The 27,064-nt window shown below is 25.6% G+C and overlaps 1 protein-coding gene across 12 annotated transcripts in view; it reads right to left on the bottom strand.

Moving 5' to 3' along the window:
- LOC127283950 (RNA binding protein fox-1 homolog 2) overlaps positions 1–27,064 on the bottom strand; it is a 410,297-nt gene that overhangs the window by 95,870 nt on the left and 287,363 nt on the right. The gene's annotated exons all lie outside the window — the stretch shown is intronic.

The raw sequence follows: 27,064 nt of genomic DNA, 5'->3' as shown, positions 1-27,064 counted from the left end.
TGGCTGAATTTTTTGGTTTTTGTTGAAAATAATTTTTTTTAAATTTATACAACTGCGGATTTTTCAAAATTTAGTAAAATTAATTTAGATTGGTGATAAATCCAATTTTTAATTTGAGGTTATGTAAAGTGATTGAACCACCTTATAATAGAAATGTACTGAAATTTTAATTATTTTACCATAACCTAAAAGTGAATTTATCTGACAAAAATTTGTTATAACTTTTTTTTCTGAATTTCATTTATTTTAAATTAAATTTCATTTGAGAAAAAAAAACCAGTAGTAACATAATATTGAACTAAATGGAGAATTTTCAAAATTTTTATTACATTTATTTTTAATTAATTCTTGAATCTACAAAGTAAAAGCGCACAGTTCTTTGTGAATCTATTTCCTTTTTGTATATATCTATATCTTTTATCTCATATATACCTATATATATTGAAAGGGAGATAAATTAAATTCCATCTTCACATTGAGAGTCAAATATTTATAAAAGGTTAGTTATTAAGTATTTAATACAATGAAAAATATTATTAATAAAAAATAATTTCATATTTAATTAAAATCTTTTTTTCATAAAAAATTTTCAAATTCTCATGAAATAATTTTTCAAATAGAATATCAAAAAATATTATTTATATAATTAGAAAAAATTTCAATCTGAATATTAATAAAAATAGAATTTTTTTTCAATATATTTAAAATAAATATTATTTAGAATTTTATTATTAATTAAAAATTTTATCATTTTTATTTCTAAAGTAGAATTTATTCAAAAAACCAAATATAATTTATTAATTAATTAAAAAAAAAATCAAAAATAATAATAATTATAATAGAAAATAAAGACGAAAAGAATAGAATTAATTGAAAATATTGATGTGCAATTAAAATGTCGAGAAAAAAAAGGTGTTGCGAGTGACTCATACTGCTTACGAAGGCGCACCAAACAACGTGCAACAATTAAGTAAATATAAAATCATGGTAAGAAATCATGGTCATTGTCACAATTATCATCTCATTATCAGATCATATCATATCATATATATAATAAATATATAAAAATTTCAAGTCATTATATTAATGATAGTTGATATATCATTGATATATATATATAAAATACTATAATTTGCTGTTTTTTCAAAAAATTTGCATAAAATATAAAAAATTATAAATATTAAACAAAAGTAAATCAACTATTGTATAGTATATGAATATATATATGTATATAGGATCTCAATGACAAGGATAAAAGAAAAATTTTCTATAGTCTTCAAAAAAAATTTTTTTACATATTGTTGTATATATAATTTATGTGTTTCGTTTCGTTTCATGTACGTGACGGTTTGTGTGCGTGTGATATATGTATATATATATTTCGTATATCGATCAAAAAATATGTATGTTGTGTACAGGATTCTTCAAATAAGGAGATGGAAAAATATAAGAAAAAGGAATTTTCTTATTCTGGGATGCAAAAGAGGAAAAAAAAAATGTACTCCTTTATGGCAAAGATATACTATAAATGTATAAAAAAAAAGTACTACTCATTTCCGTTTCTTCTTATTATTTTCCTGTGTTCAATAATAAAAAAAAGGAAAAAAAAACAACCGATGTATTTTTCTTGCATAAGATAAAATGAATTATTGTTTTCATATATAAATAAGAAGAAGAAGAATAATTTTCAAATGCGGATACGATAATTTCGATTTTACTTTTAAAAAACTTTTCTGTTAATTGGCATATTATTTTATCCTTCAGAAAGGATGTAGAATATAAATTTTAGTTTAAATTAAGAATGTAAAAATATTGAAAACTAAAATTATAAAATAAAATAATAATATCCAAAAATTACTAAAGAAATTTTTCGATTGAAAATTATTACATTATTTTAAAAATAATAATAATATTAATAAGGGAAGCATGAATAAGTTTTAAAAATCAATTGTTAGAATTTTCATTCAATAGAATTTCATTAGACAAAATTTTCATTGAGCCGAATTTTTATACAAATTATTATTTTGCAGAATTTTCATTAAACTGATTTTCTATAATCACAGAATTTTTATATAACCGAAAATTCACTTTACAGATTACATTACAATAAATTGCATCCTTTAAAGGCAAAAAAATACAAAATTTTGAAAAATAAATGTACATTTATTACGGAATGACCCCAAAAAAATTCAAAAAAACAGTTATAACTTTCAAACAAATTATCGGATCGAGGTAAAACTTGGTAATTATGTTCTTTGTAATAAATAACATCATTTAAAGGCAAAAAATAAAAAATTTCGAAAAAAGGGGCATAATTGTTATGGAATGTCCCCAAAAAAATAAAAAAAAATGGTTGTAACTTTTAAAGAAATTAATGAATCCTTATAAAATTTGTTAATTATGTTTATTGCGACAAATGATATTCTTTTATTGCAGAAAGATATAAATTTAGAAAAAATATATATTTATTATGGAATGACCCAAAAAAAAAAAAATTCAAAAAACAGTTATAATTTCAAAAAAAAAATTCCCGAATCGTTGTGAAACTTGATAATTATTTGACGAAAAATTCTGCAAATTAATTATCAAGTTTCACAACGATTCGGAAATTTTTTTGAAAATTCTAACTGTTTTTTGAATTTTTTTTGAATAAAAGATGAAATTTTTTATATTTTTAATAAATAAATGTTTTTTTTCTAAATTTGTGTTTTTCTGCAATAAAATAATGTCATTTGTCGCAAAGGACATAATTACCAACTTTCATAAGGATCCGATAGTTTTTTTTAGAAGTTAGAACCGATTTTTGGATTTTTTTGGGGGACATTCCATAACAATTATGCGCAATTTTCCTAAATTTTCTATTTTTTTGCCTTTAAATGATATTATTTATTGCAAAGAAGATTATTACCAAGTTTCACAAAGATTCGGTAAGTTTTTTGAAAGTTATAAATGTTTTTTGGATTTTTTTGGGGTCATTCCGTAGTAAATGTACATTTATTTTCAACTGAATTTGTATTTTTTCGTTAAAGGATATAATTCATTGTAGTGTTATCTGTAATGTGAACTTTCCGTTCTATTAAAATTCTGTGAATATAGAAAATCGGTTTAATGAAAATTCTGCAAAATAATAATTCGTATAAAAATTCGGTTAAAAAAAATTCTATTTAGTGGAATTCTTTAAAATGAAAATTCTAACAATTGATTTTGAAAACTTATTATTGCGCCCCACTAATAATAATAAAAATAATAAAAATTTAAAAATTATAATAAAAAAATCATAATTAAAGAAAAAAAAAACGAATTGTAATAGAAGAAAATAAATAAATGAAAAAAATTGTTAATAATTTGAAATTTGCGAAAGAATGAAGAGGAAAAATTTTCATTTCCTTTTCACTATTGAAGAAGGTTATTTCTTGACACGAAAAATGATAACGTGAAGCAACGATGAGATGGTGTGTGAAGGAAGATGTATATATATAATTTAGTTTGGAATCGAACTTTTGTTATTTTAGAAATGGTTACACAAAGGTTGTTGGCATTTCAGAAATTAAATTACTACTTGAAATCAAATAGAATTCTGTTTCCTCTCTCTTTTTTTCCCCTTTCTCTCTCTCTTTTGACAAAGTGATGATGCTTTTCAACCACTACCATATTGCTCTCAATAATATTATAAGAAAAAGAAAACCAAGTATAACGAAAACAAAATACGACCTGCAAAAGAAAAAAGAACGAAAAAAAAAACTACGAGAAAAATATTTCTTCCTTTAGATTTTCCTATCTACAATCTTCACCTTTTATAAAGTGCCATCACAAAGTTCTAAGAGAAATGTGAGGGAAAAACTTTTTCCAACTTTCCTGAATTCTCTCTTTTTATTTTTCCCTTCTTTTTTTTATATTATCTCTATCTACCAATCGAATTCAAAATATTCTCCAACAAATGCACATATATACTGTATTTATATAATTTTCAATAGTTGAAAATTTGCCAACACAAATAGTGTGTGACATTATCAAAAAATGTTGATAAAAAATGTGTCACAAAATAACATTCATATATACGTTTCAAATTTAAATTATAATCGATTAAAATTAATGTCTAAAAGAATTAAAAAGAGGATTTACATAAAAAAAGAAACACAGCTAAAAATGCATTTCATTAAATTTATAGTGGATTTTATTTTTGTTACTTTTTTTGTCAATAATTAAATAATGGAAAATTAATTGACACAACTTAAACAAGATGAGAATGTAAATTTATTTTTGAAAATTATTCTTGAATAAAATATCATTTGATTTGATTAAAATAAAATATCAGATTAAATATTTTAAATAATGCAAATCCGTTGAATTGGACTTGGAAAGGATTAATTTTAAACGAGTTCAAGATATATAACATATACATAAATTGAACGGGATTTGTGATTAAATATATAACGTTATACATGAATAAAAAAAATATTTTTTTAATCAATATATTTCTCACTAATAGAATTATGTAATTGAAAATTAAAATGCAAAATATTTCAGTAGAAATTAAGGATTAGGCTATTAAAAAAGCATTGGCTTACAGTTACAGAAAGATTGGCCTAAATAAGAATTAGGCAAAGATTAGACACAAAAAAGAATTTGGTTACAGAAGGTTTAGGCCAAATAAGAATTAAGTTACAGTTGCAGAAAATTTAGACCAAATAAAAATGTTATTACATAAGGATTAGGTCAAATAAGCATTAGTTTACAGTTACAGAAAGATTAGCCTAAATAAGAATTAGGCAAAGATTAGACCCAAAAAAGAATTTGGTTACAGAAAGATTAGGCTAAATAAGAATTATAGGCTACAGATAGAGAAAGATAAACCCAAATCAGAATTAGGTCAGATAGAGATTAGACCAAATAAGAATTTGGTTACAGAAAGATTAGGCCAAATAAGAATTAAGTGACATGTAACTTAATTCTTGCAACTGCAGTTGCAGAAAATTTAGACCAAAAAAGAATTTGGTTACAGAAAGATTGGGCTAAATAAGAATTAGGCAACAGTTAGAGATAGCTAAACCCAAATCAGAATTAGCCCAAGAAAAGATTAGACCAAATAAGAATGTAGTTACAGAAAAATTATGCAAAATACAGAATTAAGTGAAATAGAGATTAAACTAAGAATTAGACCACATATAACGATTATGAAAATCGAATTGAAAGCATCTAATCAGACCCTTTTTTGAAACTAGGAAAAAAAATGAATCAAAAATTGAAAATCAAGACAAGAAAACTAATATAATGAGAAGTGAAAATTCAACATGTGTTGAAAGACAGAGATCCAAGGAATCTTGCGAACTAAGTCTATATATTTACATGAAAATGGAGGAATTGAAGGGACGAAAACTAAACTTGGAAACTACAGTGAATTTCAAAGTAATTCTGTGTGTTAATGTTCAGTCGTTGATGAAAGCGCTTCTGATAATTCTCGTCCTGAGGTTACCCAACGATAGCCAGTACATCGCACTCGTAAAGCCGATATTCTCTCCTCAACTCCTATATTGGGGATAAATGGTTACGCGAATTTGCGTTCATAAGGTAGAGCCAGAAATGGGTGTGTCTCAGAGAGAGAAGGAGAGAAGGAGAGAGAGAGAGAGAGAGAGAGAGAGAGAGAGAGAGAGAGAGAGAGAGAGAGAGAGAGAGAGAGAGAGAGAGAGAGGGGGGGGGGAGAGTTCAGGGGTTAACCTGTTGTTAAAGTATGTGGTATCCTGATTGGGAAATGGTGCCGAACCTCCTCTTCCTGATAGTTTCGACAATTCCCTACTGCCATATTGCATTTCAAATTGCATGAAATAAATTTTCCTTCATACAATTCCAATTCAATGGACAATAATTTATCGCTTCACTTCATATATTTACAGCGGTATTCTTTTTTTTTTGAAGATTTAATCAAGGAAACAAATTGCTCTTTAATTTCTTGTTTCTGTTAAAAAGTGTACAAAGAGGGTTTGGTTTCAAGAACAAAACGTTTGGTTTGTATTAAAAAAACAAAATTTTTCTGTTGCGTCAAGAAAATTTTGGTTGTCTCACCCAAATTTTGCCTGACAACCAAAATTAGAAGAAAGTAATTTTGGTTGTTCTAAATTTTCTTGAAACAGAAAAATTTTGGTTTTAAATACCAACCAAACTTGGTTTTGTTGTCTAAAACCAAACTGTAAAATCTAAAATAAATAAGAAATTAAAGACAGCAAAAAATGATTAATCCAAAAATGATGATTCACAATTAACAATATAAAAGATCCATTTAGTTTTATCTCAATAGAAACTAAGATTAAAATTTCCATTTGTAGAGAACTATTTCCCCCTGGTGAATTGCAGTAGTGCGTCAATCAAACAGAACTTTGCCAAAGACAGTTTGACTTTTGATTACTAAAGCAAGTTGGGTTAGGTTAATTGAATCCTTAAGTCGCTGTCCCGAAACAAACTGATTCTGTCCACAGTCGCTATACTCTCTCTCTCTCTCTCTTGGGATATGACTTTGTGTATGTGTGCTTTTGTTTTAATGCCTTGTGTTCTTTACCTCACCAATTTGCATTTGAAGGAGAATTTAACTTTGAGCAAAAACAACAATATGTGACTACATATATATATATACATATTTGATAAACCTGAATAAACACAGATGACAATAAAAATTGCAAATTCAGAATGTAGGAGATTTTTTATCCCTCTTTTTTTTCGTTTCTCACATGGGAGTTAAACGTTTTTCAGTTTTGTAACGAGCGATTAAAACAGAAAAAGAGGGAAAAAAAGATGAGACGTCTATTTTGTTTGTGGTGGAGGGGGTAGAGAAAAATAAGCGAGTTTTCCAAGTCGTATAATTGCGGACCAGTGAACCGTCAACCCAATTAGCAGTCTCATGATGATAAAAAAAAAAAGAAGAGAAAAATTCTCACAGAAATCTCCCTTTGCGGAAACAATCTAGAATATACAAAAGAGAGGTCATTAATTATATTTTATGAACCGCACGCAAAACTCTTTACGCATAGAACTAGATGATTGAAAAATGGACATTCATTTAACCTCAAAACACATGTTTTGAAAATGTTAGACTGCCTACTTTTTTCTGGTTAATATATTTTCTCACCTCTTGCTAAGGAAAAAGTCGAATAAATATAACCAGCATCGGCAAATTAATTAAATTGTAATTAAAAATTGGTGCCATTTACAAGAATTCTGTATTAACGAGTTTCGTCCAAGTTGATTCATAATTAGTCCACTTTCTTTGGTACTTTAACTATAACCAACACTTAGATCAAAGTCCCTTTTTTTTATAGATATGTTGAGTTAAAATAATTTTTCATTTCTAGTAAACAAAATAATTATAACACAATTTTTGTTTTATTATCTAATTCAAATTTCAATTTAGGAGAATTTTCATATAATTTCTATTTCTGTTTCTATATACAAATATTTTTACATTTACGGAATTTTTTGATATTTCAATTGCATAAGTTTTCTGTACTTATACTATTTTGTAATCCATCTCGCTTGTGAGAGAACTTTCTTCAACTGTGGCTTAAGGCCTTGCGGACAAAATGAGAACTATAATACAAAAGGCGCGAACTTTTAAAAACTATGTAACTGCCTTACAAAACGGAAATACTTGTTTTTTTAAGATGGTTATGATGGTTTTCTCCTTTTTGAAAAAATATAGAGATTAAAATTACGGAAAATTAGATCCAAGGAAGATAGAAATAATCATTTCTATAAAATTCAAATCTTTCCGTAATTTTAATCTCTATATTTTTTCAAAAGAAGAAAACATAATGGCCAACATAACCTAATTAGAAAAAAAACCATTATTTCCGTTTTGCAAGGCAGTTATATAATTTTTAAAAATTCGCGCCTTTTATATTATAGTTCTCATAATGTCCACAAGGTCTTAAGCCACAGTTGAAGAAAGTTCTCTCACAAGCGATATGGATTGCAAAATAGTATAAATACAGAAAACTTATGGTGATTGAAATATTATGAAATTTCATTGTTCAAGGGCTTTAATAAATTAATAAATAAATAGAAATAATATGAAAACAATTCTAAATTGAAATTAGTTAATAAACCAAAAAAAAATTCTGTGTTATAAATATTTCGTTTATACGGCAAAGAAAAAATTATTTCCATATTGAATATATGAATCAAATTGTGAAAAATAAAATTTTATTGAAAATTATAGAGGATTGATAAAAATATACATATATATGGAAATATGTTGGGAAAATTGAAAATCTCGAGGTGAGCTGCTATATTTTTCTCGAGGAAAAAAAAAAGAAGATGTGCGCGCAGGAAATGAGATTAGGTCTACAAGATTCCAAAGTTGATTGATTTGGCCTCTTTGGTGGAAAGCTCGTCTCATTAATCTCGAGTTGCTATCGACGAAGTCGGTCATACGTGATGGCATTGTATACAAACACGTAGGTCGTCACGTCGGTGCATATATACAATGTTCTTACAAGTATCACGATCAGTTTAAACCCTCCAACCTTAGAGAGTAAGTTACAAGCGGAAGCAAACTGATATACATATATATATATAATTATCCTTTTACCTATATATATGGGATCCCGACCAGACACGCCATTTTGATACGACCCTTATATTATTACTATTGAACATAGCTTCGTTACTCGCCCCCCAAAAATTAATAATTCCGTGAAATTTTAAATAATTTAATTTTTAACAATCAAAAATTGCATTTAAATCAAAATTAAAAGTTTTTAGATATAGAAAACGATTTATGTAACATAACGTATAAAAATAACATAATTTATAAACATTATTTTTAGGTTATGTTACCTAACTCGTTTTCTATGAATAAAAACTTTTTATTTTTGAATTACTAAAATTGTAACTAATAATAAACAAAATTTTTACTATTGAATTAGTAAAATTTAACTAATTTAAAAGCAAAAAGCGAGTCGCTAATTCAAATTAGTTAAAAAATTTTATTAATTCAGTTTATGAGAGCTTTTGATTATTATATATGAAAATAACTAAAATTGAATTATTAAATTTTTCTTATTCCTTTTAATATTTATATATATATATATATATATATATATATATATATATATATATATATATATATGTATGTATATCATTAGAAAATTGAACGCAAACGTATATATGCACACGGGGACAATATTTAAATGAAATAGGGCCTCCGGAGATGCAATTCACGTAATCGGGTTAAACCGTGACTTGGATTTTCAAGAGCTTATATATTCTGAAAATAAGAGGAGAATAGTATGAGAAGTGTCGCCTGGGAAATGGTATAGAGAAGGGGATAAGAGGGGGAGAAAATACTAAGAGAATTATTTAATGACCCTCCTGCTGTTTCAGAAAGTTATCTAACTACAATAAATGAAAAGAGAAAATCTTCTCTGGATCACTTGACTTCTGCTTTTTTTTTCCTTTTTATTATTATTATTATTATTATTATTATTAAATCACAAAGGATTCTAAATTAAGATTCAAATTCTAAAAAAAATTTATATAATTACATTTTATGGTGCTTTTAAATTTAAAAATTAGAAGAAATTACAAAAATATCTCTTTTAGAGTGCAAAGAAAGATGTTCTAAAAAGATGTTATTCTTCTTCTATTAGAGTACAATTCAATTTTATTACAATAGCTATTCAAAGTGCTTTTTAATGGAACATAATATTTTCTTCAAATAAAGTTATATTCGATAATTGACTATTGAAATATATAACAAATGCTTTTAAGCAAAAATTGAAAAAAAATGTAAAAAATAAATAAAAATATATACAAGTAATGGTATTTTATTATTCATTATTAGGTACTATATTTAAAAAAAATATATATTTATCTTTATATCAATCAAAAATTCCCTCCATTCCCCCCGAATAATTAATGACATAAAATTACACTATATACAGAAACTCGAAATTTCTATTCTTAACTCGTCGAGACGATAACATTGAAAATTTATAGCTACGCGCGATAACTTGTATATATAGTTACAATATGAAAATTTATATTTAAATCTTTTAATTAAATTTTTAATAAACCCTACTGTTATTAAATTCTAATGACAAATATATTTTTATTCAATTCAAATAAATTTTATATTTTGCAGTTTGAATGAAAAAAAAAATTCTCTTTCTTCACTATAGATTATTATACTATATATACATAGAGAGAAAAAACATTTGAGCAATAAACTTTTCATCTATATTGTTCTAAGTTTATCTTTGTACGACGAGGTTGCTGAATTGGAAAACGATATATATTTGTGTGTGTATGTGTGTGAGAGAGAGAAAAGACAAATAGAACGTTAACTTATGGAAACGAGCTTTGACCGGACAAGGTTTTGCGGGCAGAACTACCACGATGTGGACAGGAAAGGGGTCGAATAAATTGACTAGGCGACAAAATGTTTAATTCAGACTGATGGATCTCCGTCCTTTAATTCAATTTGAAAAGCAACTCTATACAGAAGTGAAAACTTTATCGTTTAATTATAGTTATTTTCATTTCATCTTGACTTGAAACAAGCAAGGAAACAGAAAATCATAAATTTTAGATTTATATTTGAAAATCATTTTTAGCATATATACTAAATATATACAGTTTATGAAACTGATAAACTAATTTTTAGCTGTACATTTATGAAAATAAAAAGTATTTTCAAAACGTTATGTAAAAATTTTATAAAAATGAATAAATTCTAAAAATCATTAGTTAGAATTTTCATTTAATAGAATTTCATTAGACAGAATTTTCATTGAACCGAATTTTTATTTGCTAGAAGTTACTATTTTGACAAAATTTTCATTGAAACGATTTTTTATATTACAAAATTTTTATATAACCCAAAATTCACTTTACAGATTACATTACAATGAATTACATCCTTTAAAAGCAAAAAAATACAAATTTTGGAAAATAAATGTACATTTATTACGGAATGACCCCAAAAAAATTCAAAAAAACAGTTATAACTTTCAAACAAATTATTCAATTATTGTGAAACTTGATAATTATGTTCTTTGTAATAAATAACACCATTTAAAGGAAAAAAATTAAAAATTTAGAAAAAAAGCGCATAATTGTTATGGAATGTCCCCCAAGAAAAATCCAAAAAACGGTTATAACTTCCAAAGAAATTAACGGATTTTTATTAAACTTGATAATTATGTTCTTTGCGATAAATAAAATTTTTTTTATCGCAGAATGCTATAAATTTTAGGAAAAAAACCGTATATTTATTGTGGAAGAATCCCAAAAAAAAATTCAAAGAACAGTTATAAATTTAAAAAAAAAAAATCACTAGATCGTTATGAAAGATGGTAATTGTTTTGTAGAATTTCGATCAAATAATTACAAAGTTTCGTAACGATTCGGTAAGTTTTTTTAAAAGTTATAACTGTTTTTTTTTGTTGGAATTTTTGGGTTATTCTGTAAAAAATATACGTTCCTTTTTCTAAATTTGTATCATTCTGTAATAAAAGAATGTCATTTATTGCAAAAGAACATAATTACCAAGTTTCAAAAGGATCCGTTAATTTCTTTAGAAGTTATAACCGTTTTTTGGATTTTTTTTTGGGGACATTCCATAAAAATTAAGCGCTTTTTTTCTAAATTTTTAATTTTTTTCCTTTAAATGATGTTATTTATTACAAAGAACATAATTATCAAGTTTCACAACAATTGAATAATTTGTTTGAAAGTTATGACTGTTTTTTTGAATTTTTTTTGGGGTCTTTCCGAAATAAATATACATTTATTTTCCAAAATTAGTTCGGTAATTTGTTTGAAAGTTATAACTGTTTTTTGGATTTTTTTGGGGTCATTCCGTAATAAATATACATTTAGTATTCTAAATTTGTATTTTTTTGCCCTTAAAGGATATGTAATTCATTGTAATATAATCTGTAAAGTGAAATTTCTGTTATATAAAAATTCTATAAATATAAAAAATCAGTTTGATGCAAATTCTGCAAAATAATAATTTGAACAAATAAAAATTCAGCTCATTGAAAATTCTGTCAAATGAAATTCTATAAAATGAAAATTCTAACAATTGATTTTTAAAACTTATTCATGCGTTCAAATTCAAATTTATTTTGAATTATTTTTGTCCTTCGATTTAAAATTGGCTTTTTTTTCGTTTCTTTTCCCTAAAATAATGAGAAACATATTGTGCGGGTGTATATATATAAGTAGCACATCGTGTTTTCTCCACAAGAATCGGAACATGGAAATAATTTTGTCGAAGATTATCTTGAATTCCGTGAGCATGTTTAAGGAGATTAGCATTATTATCAATCTCTCTCTCTCTCTCTCTTTCTCTCTGCTAATGTTGGGTCTCTAAAAATAAAACACACGAAAGGTGTGTCTGTGTGTGTATGCTCGAAATTAAAATTAAATTCAGAATCAGTGTCAGTTAATGCTTAAAGGCGCAAATATCATACAAAATATAAAAGGAAGGAGGGTTAAAAACACGATTTTCACAAAATCAAGGACAAGGTGAATCCTGAAGAACTTGGCAATTTTTGATTATATCAGATTTTAAGAATAGATTTTTCTAAATTACATAGTTGGCTAAAACTCATTAATTCGAATTTTTTCAAACTAATTGAAATTTTTTGAAGAATTTTTACACAATATATTTTATAAATATCATTTTTATTCTATAATAGAATAATTTTAACCGAATTTTCGTTGAAATTTTTTATATATTTGGATTTTTTTTTTAAGAAAACGATTCTGAATATAAATTTTTGAAAAGTGGTCCACTAATTCATTAGTTAGAATTTTCATTCATGAAATTTTGTTTGTCATAATTATTTTTTAGCCGAATTTTTATTTGTTCAAATTAGTATTTTGCAGAATTTTTTATTAAAATGAGTTTCTATATTAAAGAATTTTTATGTAACTGAAAATTCACTTTACAGATTGTTTTACAATGGATGACATGCTTTAAAGGCGAAAAAATACTAATTTAGGAAAATAAATGTACATTTATTACGGAATGACCCCAAAAAAATCCAAAAAAACAATTATAACTTTCAAAAAAATTATTCAATTATTGTGAAACTTGATAATTATGTTCTTTGTAATAAATAACACCATTTAAAGGAAAAAAATTTAAAATTTAGAAAAAAAGCGCATAATTGTTATGGAATGTCCTAAAAAAAAAATCCAAAAAACGGTTATAACTTCTAAAGAAATTAACGGATCCTTATGTAACTTGGTAATTATATTCTTCGCGATAAATGAATTTTTTTTATTTCAGAAAGATACAAAATTAAAAAAAAAATTAAATTTATTATGGAATGACCCAAAAAAAGGAAAAAATAGTTATAACTTTCAAAAAAAATTATCAAATCGTTATGAAACTTGGTAATTATTTTGCAGAATTTTTATCAAATAATTACCAAGTTTCATAACGATTCAGTAATTTTTTTTTGAAGGTTATAACTATTTTTTGGATTTTTTTGGGTCATTCCATAATAAATTTACTTTTTCTTAATTTTGTATCTTTCTGCAATAAAAAAATGTCATTTATCGCATAGAATAGAATTATCAAGTTACATAAGGATCCGTTAATTTCTTTAAAAGTTATAACCGTTTTTGGATTTTTTTTTTTTTTTTTTTGAGGACGTTCCATAATAATTATGTTCTTTTTTTCCTAAGTTTTATATTTTTTGCCTTTAAATTGTGCTATTTATTACAAAGAACATAATTACTAAATTTTATAAAAATCCGGTAAGTTTTTTGAAAGTTATAACTGTTTTTTTGGATTTTTTTGGGGTCATTCCATAGTAAATGTACATTTATTTTTTAAAATTTGTATTTTTTTGCCTTTAAAGGATGTAATTCATTGCAATATATATATATATAATCTGTAAAGTGAAATTTCTGTTATATGTATAAAAATTCTGTAAATATAAAAAATCGGTTTGATGCAAATTCTGCAAAATAATAATTCGTATAAAAATTCAGCTTATTAAAAATTCTGTCAAATGAAATTCTTTAAAATAAAAATTCTAACTAATGATTTTTAAAACAAAAAAAAAATAGTCTCAAAAAATAGGCCTAAAATGATGGAAAAAATTTTTTATTTCCACCTTGATCACTTCACATGAGATCCCTCATAAATACTCTGCAAAATAATTAATTTCAAAGCATATGCAAAATTCTGTTTAACATAGTTTAAAATGGTTGTTCGTTAATGAATGATAAAAAAAGAAGGGCTTAAAAAAAAGTTATGAATATCGTGTATGTGATGGTTGTTCAGTACTGTCACTAACGAATGAACGAAGTGAATCGATAAACAAAGTGTTCGACGACAGGGAAAACGATCGATGTGACGATATTAAAAAAAAAAAAAGAAAAAAAAACGCATACACACGTATAACGGACGTGCAACTGAATGTAAAGTAAAGCTCGAAACTCGTTATAGTAGAATCGTTATTCGCAAAAAAGAAAAAAGAAATAGGAGAGAAAAAAGACAATGTCATCCCAGAACGTTTTTCAAACGCTCCTAAAAATTTCCGGTTTATGCTTGAAAACTAAGGAATGATAAAAAAAAAAGAAAAGAAACGATAAAAATTCTTTTCTCGACGCGATTAAAGAGATTAATTATTATTCACCTCATCGAGAGTGAAAAATAAAGGAACGAGAAATTTCTTTGGAAAATTTTTATAATTCTTTTAAAATACACATTTTTTTTGATTCTGATTGGTTTCGTGTGTGAATTTTTAAATTCTGAATTAATTTCTATATGGAAACACGCACATTTAGAGAATTTTTTTTTTTATTCGAACTAAAAATATATAAATCATGTATTTGAATTAAGTAAAAATAAATTTCTTTTTTTTTACTCTAAATAATTATTGTTTGGAGTAAATAGAAATTTTGTTAGGTACAAAAAAAACACAAAAGAAATCTGATTTGATTAAAATCAAAGAAAAAAAAATTTTTTATTTCTAGTAATATATAATAAAATTTATTTCTATCGAATAAAAATTTATTTGTAGCAAATATTTATTAAGCTCTAAAAAATATATTTTGTGTTTAAATCTTTATTGATTTTTTTGCTTGTTTGTTTTTCTCTCTCATTCTTTTATTATCTTCTTTAACGATGCTAAATTTTAGAGATTTTTTGTTAAATTTTAGAGATTTTTTGTAAAAATTATTTGCAGTTTAAATTTTCTCTTTAAATAATTTTTTTTTTCAATATTTTGACTTTTTATTTTCAGAACTGACAAAAATCGCACTTTTTATCCAATTTTTATTGCGTGAAAGAAAATAATCAAAATGTTTTTTTAAAAAAAAATTATTTAACAAAAGATTTTAACTCTACCCGTGTGGAAAAAGCCACGATCTTGCCCTCAAGAGTTCGGGGCCCCCGGCGGGGGCCCATGAGGGCTGATCCATATGGCGAATCCATGAGGGGCCCCGCATGGATCGCCCTCATGATCGATTAGCAAAATTTTCTAAGTCCAAAAATCAAATATTTTTTTATCACCAAAAAATTAATGTTTATAATGATTCAGAACCACGAAAAACGCGTTTTTAATAAAAATATATTTACACTTTTTTGAAAATAACACTCACACTTATGGCAAAATAGATGAGGGCCACCGTAGGGGCCCGCATGGATCGCCCTCATGATCGATTAGCAAAATTTTCTAAGTCCAAAAATCAAATATTTTTTTATCAACAAAAAATGAATGTTTCCAATGATTTAAAACAACGAAAAACGCGTTTTTAATAAAAATATATTTACACTTTTTTGAAAATTCGCCTGAGATGATTCATGATAATAATCATAAAGCATATAATTAATTATATTTTATAAATTGCATTTGATTGGAAAATATAATTTAATATCTTAACTTTAACTAAATGATGTTAAGCACTTTTCTTTGTTAGGTATTTTTGAAGTTTAAATAGCATCAAGAAGTTAGCATTCGTTTTGAAGTAGCGTACGTAGCGTAGTTGGTAAAGCGTTAGACTCATAGTCCGTAGGTCGTAGGTTCGATTCCCCCCATGCGTTAGATTTATTTATTTCTCAGGTTTGCGTTTAATCATTAATTCTATGTATGAATTAATTGAAAAATGAAAATATCCGTTAATAGTATGCATAAATTACATATTTTTTAATTTTTTAATTAATTAATTTATTATTACTTTTAATTATATCCGACAGTTAATTAATTAGAACGTTAATTAATAAATTCAATTTGAGTAAGAATTTAATTTAAAATTGAATAATTATTAAATAAATACGTTATTTATTCATAACTTAAGCTTATTTATTATTAATTAACTTTTATTATTAATATTATTGATTAAAAAACATTATGGCAAACTTGAGGGCAAGATGAGGGCAAACGTGAGGGCCCATAAGGGCGCCCGTAGGGGCACCCTCATGGATCGCCCATGCGGGCGCCCTCATCGATGAGCATGTCGTTTCCATGAGGGGCCCCTATGGATCATCCATATGCGGCCCTCATGGCATGAGGGCGATCCATAAGGGCCCCCGCTGGGGGCCCACATCACTTTTCCACACGGGTAGATTAATTGTTTTTAAAAAATTTTAAAAATTTAATAAAAATTGTTTGAAATTAATTTTTATTAGTTTTTTTGTTTGCGTTAAAAACCATTTTTCAGTTTTTAGGTTATGTTAGGGCCTCAATCCTCCTTAAAATTCTAAATTTTGTTTCAATCTTCACTGTTTTTTTTTTTTTTTTGATTTTCAAATTATTTTATTTTTTACAAAAACTGTAAAAAGTGATTTAACCTTCATTTTTTTTCCTTTTTTGAAAAGTCGATTTTAAAAGACTTTCTCTCGAAAGGAATAATAAAAAATTCTGATAGACTTGAAAGAACTTCATAGCAAATTGCTATCGGGGAACTGTAAAAACAGTCGTGAAAGTAAAGGCGATAAATATTGTGATTGAAGAGCGGTAAACAGAGAACTCCAAAACCCATTGGTTTAAACCATCAGAAAAGTTAGATCAAAGACTGAACGGAGAGAGAAAGAGGTTGATATACGTATAGTTCAAGGATGAACAATAAAGGAGTTAGAAACTCCAGAGGAACAGGGTTAGAAATTTTATTGAAGTGTCGACGGAAGTTGCGCGAAAGTATCGGATATAAACATAAAACAGAAATGTAGAGTAGCAAAAAAAAAAAAAAAAAAAAAAAAAAAGAAAGAAAATCACCACTTAAGGTAAAAATTGTGATTGAATTTAAGGTAATTGATATATGATTTTAGGATTAGATTGGAAATTGTATAGGTATTGTTTCTTGTTTGTGTGTATGTTTTTTCCGTATAAAAAAAAATTCGAGATTTATCGAATCAAAACAATTTTTTCATCAATTTCTCTTTCTCTCTCTTTTTCTTTCGTCACTTTTCTCAATTCTCATATATAATCCAATGATTTATTTTTATCTTGAGAAAAAGTTGAAAAAAAGAGAGAAAGAGAAAAAAAAATTAATGAAAAAAATTGATCAGCATCGACTTCTCTTCAATATTGTCGTCAAATAAATTTGTCATTGAAGGGATGATCCATGAAATTTCAAGACTTCCTTTTAAGAGGCTTTTTTATTTATTTTTTTTTTATTTTCACCCTTTGGCGTTTGCGAAAAAAATAAATAATTTAAAAATTTTTTTTTCCTTCAGACAATAGAAAGAAAAAATAAATAGAAAAATCAAAATACAAAATAAAATTTCAATTAAAGGTAAGTTAAATAAATAATAATATAAAATAATTCTAGTAAAAATATGCTATGAATAATAAAATAATGAAGACAAAATGCCAATATTTTTTGTTTTACTTAATTTGGAAAAAAAATTTAATGTCGGTAAAGTAGATTTCTATGGATCTACTTTACCGACGTTAATTTTTTTCCAGTTTAAGTAAAACAGTATTGGCACATTTGGAAAGAAATTTCCACGTCGGTAAAGTAGATCCATGTACAGAAATCTACTTTACCGACATTAATTTTTTTTTACAAATTAAGTAAAACAAAAAGTATAGGCACTTAGTATTTTGTCTAATTTCTCATTTTCCTGAATTTCAAGACAATACAATTTATTCCAACCTCAAAAATTAATCGAAAAAATTGCAAAAAATCGTAATATAAATGGCCTTAAAACAAATCCGCTAAAATAATTTTCAAAAAAAAAAGTTCTTTTCGTTACAGAAAAGTAAAATGAAATTTTTCTTTGAGAAAAAAAACGCCAAAGGTTAAAAAAAAATACAGTTTCGTAAGATCAGACACGTGGCGTCCTTGTTGGGATTTGGGAATACAAGTGACGAAGAATAAATATCTTGCGACAAGAATCAGCGCTGTACGGCCGCCGAGTATAAGTGAAAAATAAAGCAGCTTCTATACTAAACATATACGTGAGTAAAAGAGGTAAGCATGAACCTTTTTTTTTTTTTTTGTTTGTTAAAGTACTTGTTTCACCTAAATGAAGCGTGCGTCTACTATTTACATTTATATATATAAATTATATTTATATATATATATATATATATATATATTACGAATAATAATAATAAACTTTCAAAAAGATGCGATAGAACGTATCTCATGCTGTTTTTTTTTCTTTTTGCAAAAGTGGTATTAGTAAATAAAGTCTCACGCGGTGTAAATATAGATATAATACGTGTATAATAAACAGCGACAAAGGGACGCCTACGGTCTGAACTTGGAAACAATTTTCATTAACAAAAGCTCTATTATTTTTTCTATATATATATATATATTGTTTTTTTTCAATCTTATCATCTTTCTAGTCATCAATCTTTGAGGATTGATAGAATGTCAAGAAGATAAGAATAATAAAATATATATATATATAAAACACTGAAGGATGTTCTTGAAAATTCTTTTGGACAATAAAAGAGTGGGTCGAAGAATAGGCGGGAGAATTAATTAATTATTATTATTGAGAGAGAAAAAAAAAATAATCAATAACAGCTTCGAACAACGAGATGAGTGAAAAGTTTCATCAAATCAAATGGGCAGCGTCTCCCGAGGTTTCCTCAGTGACACAGGATGTAAGCTCGTTTCACCTCTCTTTGTGTACAGGAAGTGAACCTTGTTTTTTAATTGGAAGAGAAAAAAGGGGTTTAATAAATTTTTGTTTGTTTTATATTTTCCCTTATATTTTTAATTGACAGATTCAGTAATATTATTTATTTTGTAAAAAATACAAGTAGAGAACGAAAAAAATAAAATAAAAGCAAGTCTTAGTTTGATCCTAACCTCAAAAATACTTAAACTTGCAAAAATGAGACTAACACTATTTTACAAGAGTCGGCTAAATGAGGATTTATTTATAACCTCAAAAAACTGTCGAACCTAACCTCAAAAAGTGCCTTCAAGATATAATGATATTTTGGAGGCACTTTTTGAGGTTAGGTTGAGTTAAAAAAAAGCGGATTAAGAATCCAATCAATTTTGAAGCAGACAAAAAGGATCATTTTTGCAATTTTAGGTTTTTTTTTATTTTGAGGTTAGAACCAATCATAGACGTGTGTTTTGGTGGTACCAAAAAAATTCCGATTATTTTCACCAAAATAAAGAAAAATACCACCCTTTTTTCAAAAAGGGGGGAAATAAAATATAAATTCGATTTTATTTTATTTAAAACTTGAAATAAACTTTTAAATTCTATCGTTAATTTATATTTCAATTTAAGTGCGTTTTTAGACCCTCTATATATGATATTATATTTTCAGAAACTTGATAATTATTATTATTGTAATTTGCAGTTTGGCAATTTCTACAAACACGATACAAAAGTGAACGAGAAAACTTTGTCATCAATATTCAATTTAAGTGAGCAAAGTTATTCTACAGGGAGTTTGTTACTCTATTGGGAAGATAAATTTGGTTACGGAAATTTTCCCAATGTAAGTCATTCAATGTTCCAATTTGCAATTTACTGACCCCAAATTGCTAATTCAAGTTTCAATTTATCCATTTTGTGATTTATGAGGACAGAGAAAATCCATTAAATTGCTGATTGACGTTTACTTATATTACATTTTTTTTTAAAAAAAATTTATTTTATCGAAATAATATTAGAAAGAAATCTTTTTTTAAATCGAATTTTCATTTCTTCAAATTAGCATTTTACAGAATTCCTTTTTATACAAATTTTTAAGACGCCGAATTTTTATTTGTCTGAAATTACAAACTGGTCGAACAAACAATCGACCGAAAAATTTCGGCGGAATTTTAAAAATTGACTAATCACAATTTTTTTTTTTTTTGATAATTTTTAATTGGTTAATTTTAAAAAAATGGAGAGTCGAAATATTATTGTCGATTATTTGTTCGGCCGAATTGTAATTTCGGATAAATAAAAATTAGGCTTCTTAAAAATTCTATATCAATTAAAAATTCGTACAAATTAAAATTCGATACCTAAAAATTTTGTTGTTTGAAAATTTAAAAACTATAATTACGTATTAATTTTATAATCTAGAAATTTGTTTTTTAAATTTTATATTATATTTTATATATATATATTATATATATTTTTTTTTAAATAAAAAAATCAAAATTGGAAAATATATTTTGCGTCATAAATGGATTTTCTTTCTTTTTTTTTTTTTTTTTTTGGTAGGACAAAATAAAATTATTCGCTGTTCTTTTTGTAACAAAGAGAGGTGATCGAGCGTCTTTATAACCAATGGGAGCTAAATATTAATAAAATGATAAAATGCGGAAGGCTATTAGCTATAGTAAAAATGCAACGGCTCGTCTAATAACTACGAGGACTAACACCATTGGTTATATATATATTATATATTATATTGAAAGGTATTTTGTATATGTCACTGACACATACAATGTGTAAGTAAATCGTATACATATATATTTAGTGTTACCGAACGTTTCAAAAGCAATGGCGTGCAATTAACAAAAATGCTCTAGAACGTAGAAAGCAATAATATAAATATAAACAAAAAATAATTAAAAAATATCAACAAAAATATTTTTAAAAATATAAAAAATTAAAAAAAATATAAAAAAATGTATAAAAATAAATATATATGAAAATCGTGTATTGTGGATATGCAATAATGAGATACCCTGAGGAATATAATAAATTCGGCCGGACTTTTGAAACGTGGGCGGTGACACTTTTTTTTTTTTTTTTTCTTAAATATTTTCTTGGCAGAACTTCAAAAATTCTCTCAATTTTTTTTCCAAAATGCTGCACTTCATTAGGGGATGCCACATTCCATTTACATTGACGAAGCTTTTGAGAAAATTTCTCTATTCTTTCTTTCTCTCACTCTTTCACTCATTCTCTGCCAAAAAAAAGAAATCACAGTGCTTTTACAAAATGTAAAAATCTCTACTGACCAAAAATAATTCTTTCACTTGCCACTGAGTTATACACCACATCAGATATACATTTATTGGGAAGAAAAATTAAAAAAGTATACTCATTTTGCAAAAACAATATGATACCTGAAAAATTGATTATTTCAACGACTTGACGATATTTCATTTTCTCTATGTTAAAAATAGCCTTTTTTTGTATGACTGAAATTTTTGAACGTTGAACTGAACGAAAAATTTGTTTTTCTACTTTATTAAATTTTCTAATTTTATTATTTATAGGGGAAAAATTTTTTTATCTGAAGCAACGAAAAATTTGGACGCATTATTATATTTTTAAAAATCGTTAGAATTTTTTCATTTTATGGAATTTCATTTGTCATAATTATTATTGAGCCGAATTTTTATTTATTCGAATTAGTATTTTGCAAAATTTTCATAAAAACGATTTTCTACATTCGGAGAATTTTTATATAACCGAAAATTTACTTTAGAGATTACTACAATGAATTGCATTCCTTAAAGGAAAAAAAAAATACAAATTTAGAAAAAATAAATGTACATTTATTATGGAATGACCCCAAAAAAATCCAAAAAAACAGTTATAACTTTCAAACAAATTACCGGATCGTTGTGAAATTTGGTAATTATGTTCTTTGTAATAAATAACACCCTTTAAAAAAAAAAATTAAAAATTTAGAAAAAAAGCGTATAATTATTATGGAATGTCCCCAAAAAAAAAATCCAAAAAACGGTTATAACCTCTAAGAAAAATTAACAGATCCTTTTGAAACTTGGTAATTACATTCTTTGCGATAAATGAAATTATTTTATTGCAAAAAATACAAATATAGCGAAAAAAACATATATTTACTATGGAATGTCCTCAAAAAAATCCAAAAAACAATTATAACTTCTAAAGAAATTAACAGATCTTTATGAAACTTGGTAATTATGTTCTTTGCGATAAATGACATTCTGTTATTAGAGAAAAATAAAAATTTAGAAAAATAAATGTACATTTACTACAGAATGACCCCAAAAAAAATTCAAAAAACAGTTATAACTTTCAAACAAATTACCAGATCGTTGTGAAATTTGGTAAAACACCCTTTAAAGGAAAAAAATTTAAAATTTAGAAAAAAAGTGCATATTTAGTATGGAATGTCCCCCAAAAAAAAATCCAAAAAACGGTTATAACTTCTAAACTAATTAACGGATTTTTATAAAACTTAATAATTATGTTCTTTGCGATAAATGAAATTTTTTTATTATAAAATAATAAATAAAATAATAAGTTATATTTATTATGGAATGACCCAAAAAAAAATACAAAATACAGTTATAATTTTAAGAACAATTATTAGATTATTATGAAACTTGATTATTATTTTGCAGAATTTTCATTAAATAATTACCAAGTTTTCATAATGATCTGATAATTTTTTGGAATGTTGTAACTATTTTTTGTATTCATATTGGGTCATTTCATAATAAATATCCTTATCTTTCTTAATTTTGTATATTTTTGCAATAAAAAAATGTCATTTATCGCATAGAATATAATAACCAAAAATTTCATAAGAATCCGTTAATTTCTTTAGAAGTTATAACCGTTTTTTGGATTTTTTTTGGGGGACGTTCCATATTAATTATGTGCTTTTTTTCCTAAATTTTTTATTTTTTGCCTTTAAATGATGTTATTTATTATAAAGAAGATAATTACCAAGTTTCACAACAATTCAGTAATTTGTTTGAAAGTTATAACTGTTTTTTGGATTTTTTTTTTGGGGTCATTTCGTAATAAATGTACATTTATTTTTCTAACTTTGTATTTTTTTGCCTTTAAAGGATGTAATTCATTGCGATGTAATCTGTGAAGTGAATTTTCGGTTATATAAAAATTCTCCGAATATAAAAAATCGTTTTTATGAAAATTTTGCAAAATAATAATTCGAACAAATAAAAATTCGTCTCAAAAATAATTATGACAAATGAAATTTCATAAAATGAAAATTAACTAATGATTTTTAGAACGTAATCATGCGTCCCGAAATTTTTTTTACTAAAATAGAGAAAGATTTAGTTTGAAACAATTAAAAAATTTTCCATTCTAGTGAAATTCTTTCGCTGCTGCAGTTAAATTTTTTTGCTTTCCTGTATCAAGAAATTAGTAATTTTATTAAATTACCTCACTTTCTTATTTTCACTATTTTATAGTAATTTAAAAAAATTGAACCAAAAAAAAAAATTATTTCCTTCATTTTAAACGTTCAGAACTTCATTTTTCTTTTTATTTGATAAAAATAAATAAAAATTTTACTTAGAATTTTATTTTAGTATCAATTTTTTTTTACTGTTAACTTTATGAGATATCGTCTAGTCGTTTCTTTAAGCTGAGGATATGTGTGTTTGTGAAAAGCATCTCGGCAACGTTTACAATTTTTTTTTTCCTATCTCTTTTATTCGTTTTGCTGTAATTTTTCCCCGAGTGAGTCTTTTCATGTTTGAGGTACAATTTTCCTTACATTGTAGAACCTTTGGTTGAGATTGAAAGCATCAAAGTGTTCAAGTACGAGGTAATATTATTATTATTTTTTTTTTAATCGATTGCGAAAAAAAATGACGGAATTTTCTTCGTATAAAAAATAAGGGGCGGGGGTGAGGAGAATTTTAATTAATTTTCACGCACAATTTCTTTGAAAAAGGCATGTCTATATAAAAAAAAAAATTCTGTTTATGGATAAAATGATTATGTGATCAACTATGTTATGCGAGCGGATGTATAACGACATGTACATCCGGCGCTATAGGTTCACGCTCTCTCACAGCTCATTATCGGTTAATTGGTGATTAATAATGAATCTCACACTCTCACACCACCTTTCGACTATTCCAATTTACGAGCAGTGACTTTTTAATAATTTCACATCGATGAATGTCAAATCAAATTATAAATATATATATATATATATTATTCTATTGTAATTTCGTAATTTAAATTGGAAAATTTTTCGAATCACATGATTGCTACTGAAAATAGTAGCAAAAAAAATCTAATTTTTTTTTTTTTTTTTAATCAAAATCTATTTTTAATTTCATTTTATTTTTTATTTATATATAAATTTAGAAAATTGGTAGAAATTAGTAATTATTTCAAAAAAATATTTAAATTTCCAAAATTAAATATTGCTGTTAAAATTTTTTTTGAATAAAAAAAATGGCAAAACTTTTAAAACAGTATTTAGATACAAAATTTTTTTTTTGTCAGAACAAAAAATAAATAAATGCAAAACGAAGCTTAATTAGTCAGTTGAAATTAATTATTATTTTGAAAGTTTTCCTCATTGAAGAGGTTGAAGTTTTATTATAGTCTTTTAATGAAATTAAATTTCCACAAGTTTTTAGGTGAAATTCTCATAAAATGAAAAGCATCGACTTTTCTATGTGAATGTATATGTGTGAGCGAAAACTAACGTAAAATTAGTTTTGTGGTGCGTGATTCATTAGAGAAATCGTTCTTCAAGGGACATTGGATCAGGACTGGCGATAGGACCTGACACCGCAGAGACCATGGTTGGCAGTAACATTGCGGGAACTTGATAAAGTACACTTGAAGCGTACTTGACGCAACTGCACTGAATATGCAAGCTCACCGGATGCCGGCTGTCGACACGATGTATTACTGCGGATCTTATCCCTGAATGCTGTCATCCATACTGAAACTATTTGAATTTCAAAACACCTATATTTTTTCCCTCCTAACTCGACAACTTTTCTGCAAAAAAAAAAAAAAAAAATAAATAAAAAGAAAAGGAAACTAAAATTTGTTCACCGACACGAAAAGTTTTCTACAAAAAAAAAAAGGAAAAAAGTTTTGAAAAATTTTATTAACAACTTTATATATTTTCGCCGACTCGTATTTTTTCTATCTCTAATATTTAAAGAGTTTTTTTTACTCTTATTTTTGCTAAAATTTTTAATTTCTTTTGACTTTTTAATCTGCTTTCAGAGAGAAAAAAAGAGGGATTTTTACTGGAAAAATAAATTTTTAATAAAGATGACCGACTTGAACACCTTGACACTCATTATCGTCTTTTAGAATGAAAAAACAAAAAAAAGTAATTCTGCAAACGTTGCCAATTTGCTTGAAAGGAAAGAGCAGAATTTTTTTTTTTTTCTAATTGAAACTTTATGAAAGGAAAATCAGGAATATGATTTTTTTTAAAAAAAAATTTAATTCAAATTTTTACAATAATTTTGATTCAAAATATTTGCAATAGAAAAAATATATTGATGTTTCAAATTGAGAAGGAAAAAAAAGATTTAATATTAAATCCAATTAAATTTAGAAACTCAGATCTCGGATTGATTTTAATTTCCAAAAAAATAGTATTTACAGAATATTTAAAAATATATTCCACTATTTTGTAAATTTTTTATTATTTTTATTTTTAATAATAATAATAATAATAATAATAATAATAATAAAAATTTAAGAAAGAGTTAAAATTCGTTTGAAAAATTCCGATCCAAATATAATATATATAATTAAAATTATACTCTACAAAAGTCGAAATAAGTTACGTTAAAAAAAAAAAAACTCCGAGGCCTTTAACAAAAATATTTGAAAATAAATAATGAATTGAAAGAAATTTTTTTAATAAACAGAAAAATTCTATTTTATTAAGAAAAAAAAAAAAAAATGATCAGAAATCATTTGAAGAATTTTATTTACTCGAATGAAAAATGTTGTTCAATAATAATTATAATCGTTTGAATCAAAAGAGAGAAATAAAGGATTAAATATATCAAAGTGAAATTCATTAGAGAATAAGTAATGGAACCATTTGAAAATGAGAGAGAGAGGAGAGATAAGAAGGTAAGTGGAAATTCTGCTCTCTCCTTATGGAAAAGATTATTATTTGCGAGAGGCGAAATTCTTGTTCCAGGATGACGATAGACAAGTACACTATACATATGTACTGTAATATGAATTTTCCCAATAAGTCCAACCGACCGTTATAAGGATATGAACTTATTCGCGCGAAACTTGCTTGCTTCCTTCTCTGTGTGTGTGTGTGTGTTGAAATCAAGTCACGCGCTCGCTCTAGGCTTTCAAGGGAAGCTCTCAAAAACCTTTTGTGTGAGCTTTTGAAGATGATGCGTGACATAACAAGACTACCCGCGCTCGAATTGGAACTACACACACATACACACAGAATTTTATATGAATTTACGAGATACCTTCACTTCCTACGTGTGTTGTATTCTCAATTTTTTATCATCATCGTGATGCGATTTCGAATCTTTGCAATTTTTAAAAGAGGATTAACATCATTTTTTTCGGGACGTATTAATAAGTTCTAAAAATTAGTAGTTTGAATTTTTATTTTATAGAATTACATTTAATAGAATTTCTTTTTTTGAGCAAAATTTTCATTTCGAATTATTATTTTGCAGAATTTTTTTATTAAAATGATTTTTTATATTAAAGAATTTTTATGTAACTGAAAATTCACTTTAAAGATTATATTACAATGGATGACATGCTTTAAAGGCGAAAAAATACTAATTTAGGAAAATAAATGTACATTTATTACGGAATGACCCCAAAAAAATCCAAAAAAACAGTTATAACTTTCAAACAAATTACCGCATCGTTGTGAAATTTGGTAAT

The sequence above is a fragment of the Leptopilina boulardi genome, unplaced genomic scaffold, assembly GCF_019393585.1.
Source record: "Leptopilina boulardi isolate dan_hultmark-lab unplaced genomic scaffold, ZJU_Lbou_2.1 LbouV2_316, whole genome shotgun sequence".
In the NCBI taxonomy this organism is placed as follows: Eukaryota; Metazoa; Arthropoda; class Insecta; order Hymenoptera; family Figitidae; genus Leptopilina; species Leptopilina boulardi.
This window is presented reverse-complemented; position numbering and strand designations above follow the sequence as displayed.